Source organism: Tachyglossus aculeatus, chromosome 18, assembly GCF_015852505.1.
Source record: "Tachyglossus aculeatus isolate mTacAcu1 chromosome 18, mTacAcu1.pri, whole genome shotgun sequence".
Classification (NCBI taxonomy): Eukaryota; Metazoa; Chordata; class Mammalia; order Monotremata; family Tachyglossidae; genus Tachyglossus; species Tachyglossus aculeatus.
Genome location: NC_052083.1, coordinates 5,068,966 through 5,074,650, shown reverse-complemented (window position 1 = coordinate 5,074,650; position 5,685 = coordinate 5,068,966). Strand labels below are relative to the sequence as shown.

At 45.2% G+C, this 5,685-nt stretch overlaps 1 non-coding gene across 1 annotated transcript; it reads left to right on the top strand.

The window, feature by feature from the left end:
* Nucleotides 1–4,617: 4,617 nt before the first annotated feature.
* Nucleotides 4,618–4,755, top strand: LOC119940477. The gene has a single exon (XR_005454955.1). It is a non-coding gene; the product is annotated as a small nucleolar RNA SNORA7 (small nucleolar RNA).
* The last annotated feature ends 930 nt before the right edge of the window (nt 4,756–5,685 follow it).

The window sequence follows — 5,685 nt, the reverse complement described above, 5'->3', positions numbered from 1 at the left end:
TGGAGCCTTTCTAGATTATCCAGGCTCCAAAGTAGACTTTTGGTCTAAAGGGGGTTATCTGTTTGGAGCGAATCAACTGATTCCTCTCAATTCTCCACTTCCTTTGGGTGGTGTTGCCCCAACAATATAAAGGTGGGTGTCTGTGTGTGGGTGTGGTCTTTGGTGTGCATGGGTGTGTGTATTTGTGTGTATGTGTTTGTGTGAGGGAGGGTGTGGGTGTCTGTGAGGGTGTATACACCATGTTTATAAACTTTTCTGCTGGTCATGTGCCAGATTTTGTGTCAAGCTTCCATTTCCATTCAGGGCTGGGGAAGAGAGATGAATTCTAATCCTGGCCCCACCACTGGTCTGCTGTGTGACCATGGGCTGGTCATTTGATTTCTCTGTGCCTCCATTTCCTCATCTGTAAAATGAGAATTTCAATATATGTTGCCCTTTCCCCTTATGCTCTGAATCCCAATGTGGGCCAGGGACTCTTTCTGATCTGATTATTTTGTAACTACCCTAGCTCAGCACAGGGCTTGGTACACAGTAAGCGCTTTACAAATACCATTACCACCATCATGCTCTTCTAAAATGAAAGACTGTTCTTTTTTTGGTATGCTGGATTTTGGGACACAAATTGCCAGTGCTGCAGCCCCATTAAAAATGTGCCTGAGCTCTTAGCTGAAAAGACAGATTTGCACAGTAGGTTTCAGTGTAATTTACCTTTGCTGTTAAGAAGCTGTAAATATAGTGGTGTAAGTAAAAAAAATTATAAATCATTTCCCACTACAGCAATATTCAAAAGGTAGCACAAAACTTGCATGACTTTGACGCATCAGTGTCACACCCACACACCCACACACCATCCCTTTCATGATGGTCCACAAATGCTAACGAGAACAGAGACAGCCTCTTCCTGAGGGGCTCCTGAACTGATAAACCCACAGGAACAGGAGCACACTGCCAGAAGGCTGACTTCTCAGCAGAAGGAGACAGTAGCCCTGGGCTCACTGATCCTGCAGGGAATAATAATAATAATCATCATTGTTAAGCATTTATTATGTGCTTTATTGTACTAAGCACTGGGGTGAATACAAGCAAATCGGGTTGCACACAGCCCCTGTCCCACATTGGACTCTCAGTCTCAATCCCAATTTTACAGATGAGGTAACTGAGGCACAGAGAAGTGAAGTGGTTCACCTGAGGTAACGCAGCAGACAAGTGGCGAAGCCTGGATTAGAACACATGACCTTCGGAGTCCCAGACCCGTGGTCTATACGCTACACCATGGGCCATACACCAAACAAAGACCCTGAGCCTCAATCCCAGCCAGCCAACCCTGCCCCAAACACTGAAACGCTGTCAGACACAGGACACACCTTAGCAATGCAGATTCACCAGGCTTATTACTTTTGGAGCAATTAAACACCCCAGGAGAAATGAAGAATCAAAGGTAATAGAGCCATAATTGCCAGAGTTGGAATTGGGCCAGCTAGTGAGATTAACATCCTCACTCTCAATTGGGAGGAAAAAAAATTGTTGCAGAGGAGAGTTTTACAATTTTTTTCTTATTATTTTCCAGACATAAAAAGAATCCATTGAAACTCGCGATGCATCAAATTCAGATCATATCTGAACTCTTAAGTGGATGGGTAATACAATGTTCCCATCTAGCTGAAAGGCTAAGCGGAAAGGCCCCCAGTCTCTGCTGAAAAAAAAATCGCTTCTGGTCTTTCCTTATCTGTTCTGCTTAGTCTGGTCTGTTCAAGTAAGCAGTGGGCATTGATGTCTAGACTCTATTCTTCATTGTATTCTCTCTGCAGAGGAAATGACAACAGCCGAGAGAATAGGGAGTGTACAGAGAAATCCACATTCAAAACAGTGTTTGAAAGATAGTTGTCTTCTCCACTCTCCCTCCTTCCCACAACCACACATTCAACCGTATTTTATACCTCTCATTCCCTGCCCCCATGTTTCTTCTTAACTCCTTTTTGCCTACCCTAGTCCAAACATGGCTGCCCAAATCTTCTTCCAAGTTTTCAGACCAGCCCCACTTTAAATCCCTTCTCTGCTTTTCACCCCAAATTCCACCTCCCTTTTTCTGCCTCCCTCCTCCTTCCTTGTCCGTCCTCTATCCGGCCTGGTATTTACGCCCTCCATCTCAGCCCCTTTGTCTCGCTCTGCCTCTTGCTCAGCTGGTCCTCTAAGACTGTGTCTGGCGAAGCCAACGAACTCAAAGCAGGCTCATTTGGAGCCACTGGAGGACCGAGACCCAGGACCCTAACGCATGGTCCTGAACGCAATCACTCACACTCTCTCTGGCTCTGCTAATCATACTGACTGCAAAGAACGAGTCGGCAGGCAGGGGTGTCGCACATTGTGAAGTGTGAATGTGGTGTTCACCCCACATTAGGCAATCGTATTTATTGAGCACTTACTGTGTGCAGAGCACTGTACTAAGTGCTTGAAAAAGTACAGTATAATAATAAACAGACACATTCCAGGCCCCAATGAGTTTACGGTCCAGTGGGCCTACGTAAGCCAGCTGTAGGCCAAATCAGGTTTAGCACCCATGTCTCTTGACTCCCCCTTCTAGACTGTGAGCCTACTGTTGGGTAGGGACCATCTCTATATGTTGCCAACTTGTACTTCCCAAGCGCTTAGTACAGTGCTCTGCACACAGTAAGTGCTCAATAAATACGATTGATTGATTGATTCCCAGAGATGTGATCTATCCACACAGAGAAGCAGCGTGGCTCAGTGGAAAGAGCCCGGGCTTTGGAGTCAGAGGTTATGGGTTCAAATCCCGCCTCTGCCACTTGTTAGCTGTGTGACTTTGGGCAAGTCACTTGACTTCTAGAACTGGGCCTCAGTTCCCTCATCTGTAAAATGGGGATTAAGACTGTGAGCCCCACATGGGACAACCTGATCACCTCGTAACCACCCCAGTGCTTAGAACAGTGCCCTGCACATAGTAAGTGCTTAATAAATGCCATCATTATTATTATTATTATCCACTTGACCAGCAATGGAGCTGAGGATCTATGGATTCACTCGGTGGCTGCAGGTATTACCAGGGAGGTCAGTTCTCACCTTCTGGTTTCAAAAGTGGTGGGAAATCCATGATTCAAGAGGGAGGAAGCACCGGTGCCACAGGTCAACTGCCACCCTAAGTACTTACGTGTTTTAAATGGTCTCCTCCGCATCTAAGTTCATGTTTGTATAGTCAATAAGATGCAATTGTATATTCAACTTAGCTATTTTGTCCTGACATCTTGGTTCTACTATTTGCTATAGCCTTGTTGCTTTCTTTATTTAATGATATTTGTTTAGCACTTATTATGTACTAAGCACTGAGGTAGATACAAGCTAATCAGGTTGGACACAGTCCCTACATGGGGATCACAGACTTAATCCTCATTTTACAGATGCAATAACTGAGGAACAGAAAAGTTAAGTGACAAACCCAAGGTCACATAGTAGACAAGCGGCAGTGCAGGGATTAGAATGCAAGTCCTTCTGACTCTCAGGCCTGTGATTTCTCCAGTAGACCACGTTGCTTCTTTCTCTTCATGGTAGTGAGAGAGACAAGAATAAGGCTCCGGGAATAGGCTCACTAGGTTAGAAATGAAGAGAGTGAGCTGGGATAAAACTCATCGTTATGTAGATGAGTGGATTTCACCACCATGTTTATTCCCAGCGGGACCGACTGGGTATAACTCAAGCCCTGTTAGATTTGATTTCCACTGGATTTATGTTTTATGGACCCTCCCACACAGCCCCCCTGAAGCCTTTACAGCTGACCATTGACCTATCCTATTATACAGCCATCCACTTGAGTGCAAGTTCTTCCAACTCTCTTAAAAGAAAAGAGTGGAGGCTCCTTTGTCCCACTGGAGAGGTTAATTTATGGGCAAATATTTTGAGCATTTCATGTGAAGAGGCTGCAAGGGGTAGCCCCACTTTGAAGGGAAATACCAGCTCTGATTTATTGATTCCTTTAACATATTTTTTGCCAGTGTCTTTCCCTCCGGCATTTAATGGGCCGAACTGAATGGAGAAGTAGAATGACATCTTCCAGGACTCGGAGATGTGTAGTTCTGTTTGCCCTGGGTGGCCCCTCTACTGATACCCTCCAGGTTCTTTCCATAAAAAGTATCGGTGGTTAAATAATCCAAAAGGCTGCTTGTTCTCAAAGGTTTTCTCGCCAGATTGATTCATTATACCATTGATGTAAAATCTATTATTTGCATCATTCTAAATACACTAATTTTTTTTTTACCCATATTAGTTGTATAGCGAGCGAAGTTCTAGAATCATGCTGAGGACTCAGAATATTCCTCAAATCCAGGCTGACCTCAGTTCTCCCTACTTCTAATAATGATAATTGTGGTATTTGCTAAACTCTTACTACGCGTCAGGCACTGGGGTCATTACAATACAATTATGGCCTATTGGAAAGAGTTCGGGCCTGTGAGTCAGAGAACCTGGGTTCTAATCCTGGCTCTTCTCTGTGACCTTGGACACATCATTTAAGTTCTCGGTGCCTCAGTTCCCCCATCTGCAAAATGGGGATTCAATGCTTGTTCTCCCCATGTGGGACCTGATTATCCTGTAGCTATTCCAGCACTCCCCCCCTCAGGATCACACCTGGAGAGTTTCCAATACTCTACAGGTCTTGGCTTCAGGAGGGAGAGTCAAGCAGAGGTGTACCCATTCCAATCCTACCTTGGTCAGTGGCTAGCGAGTGGAAGGCAATCTGCTACAAGCCAAAACTCGCCTGTGCTGGGCAGCAGTGGTATGAAAGAGACTCAAGGGCAGAGACTCAAGTTTACTGTGCGGAAGAAGGCAATGGTAAACCACTTCTGTATTTTTGCCCAAAAAAACTCTGTGGATACACTATCAGAACTATTGCAGATGGAGAGTGGGGTGTACTGAGAGAGCTATGTCCATGGAGTCGCTATGGGTCGGAGATGACTCGGCAGCATAAGACAAGATCCCAGAACTTAGGACAGTGCTTGACATATAGTAACCGCTTGACAAATACCACAATTATTAATCAAATCAGACACACAGCCCCTGTCCAACATGGGGCTCTCAGTCTAAGGGGGAGGAAGAACAGGTTTTTAATCCCCATTTTACAGATGAGGAAAAAGAGGCATGGAGAAGTTAAGTGACTTGCAGGCAAGTGATAGGTCCCAAATTAGAACTCAGGTGTCCTGACTCTCAGCCTTGCTCTCTGGCTACTAGGTCAGGCTGCTTCTTAGCGATTTGATTCTCTCTCCTAATTCCTGTCTGCAGCATTTAGCTGGTTTCATTAACAACTATTTCTAGGGTAAGAATGGGTGACAATACCATATGCCTGGTGCAGGTCTTAATAGATCTGGAAGTTCTTGGTAACTGGCCACGAAACAGCTGCACATTGGAGTAGAGTGCAAAAAGCCTTAGCAATCAATGGGGTAGTCGGGGAGAGGCCCTGGACAGTCTGGTTATTCATGAGAAAAGCACACAGATCTGTGTGAGGCTGAGGTGAGGAGGCAGAGACCATCACCACCAAAAAAAAAAGGGGGGGGTTACTGACCCCACTGACTCCACTGCCCATACCCCTAAAAGGGAAAACAAAAAATGCAAAAAGGAAGTGCAAAATGCAAAGCCGTCTCCACTGAAAGGTGTCAGCTATGAATAGAGTTCCTTCCTCTT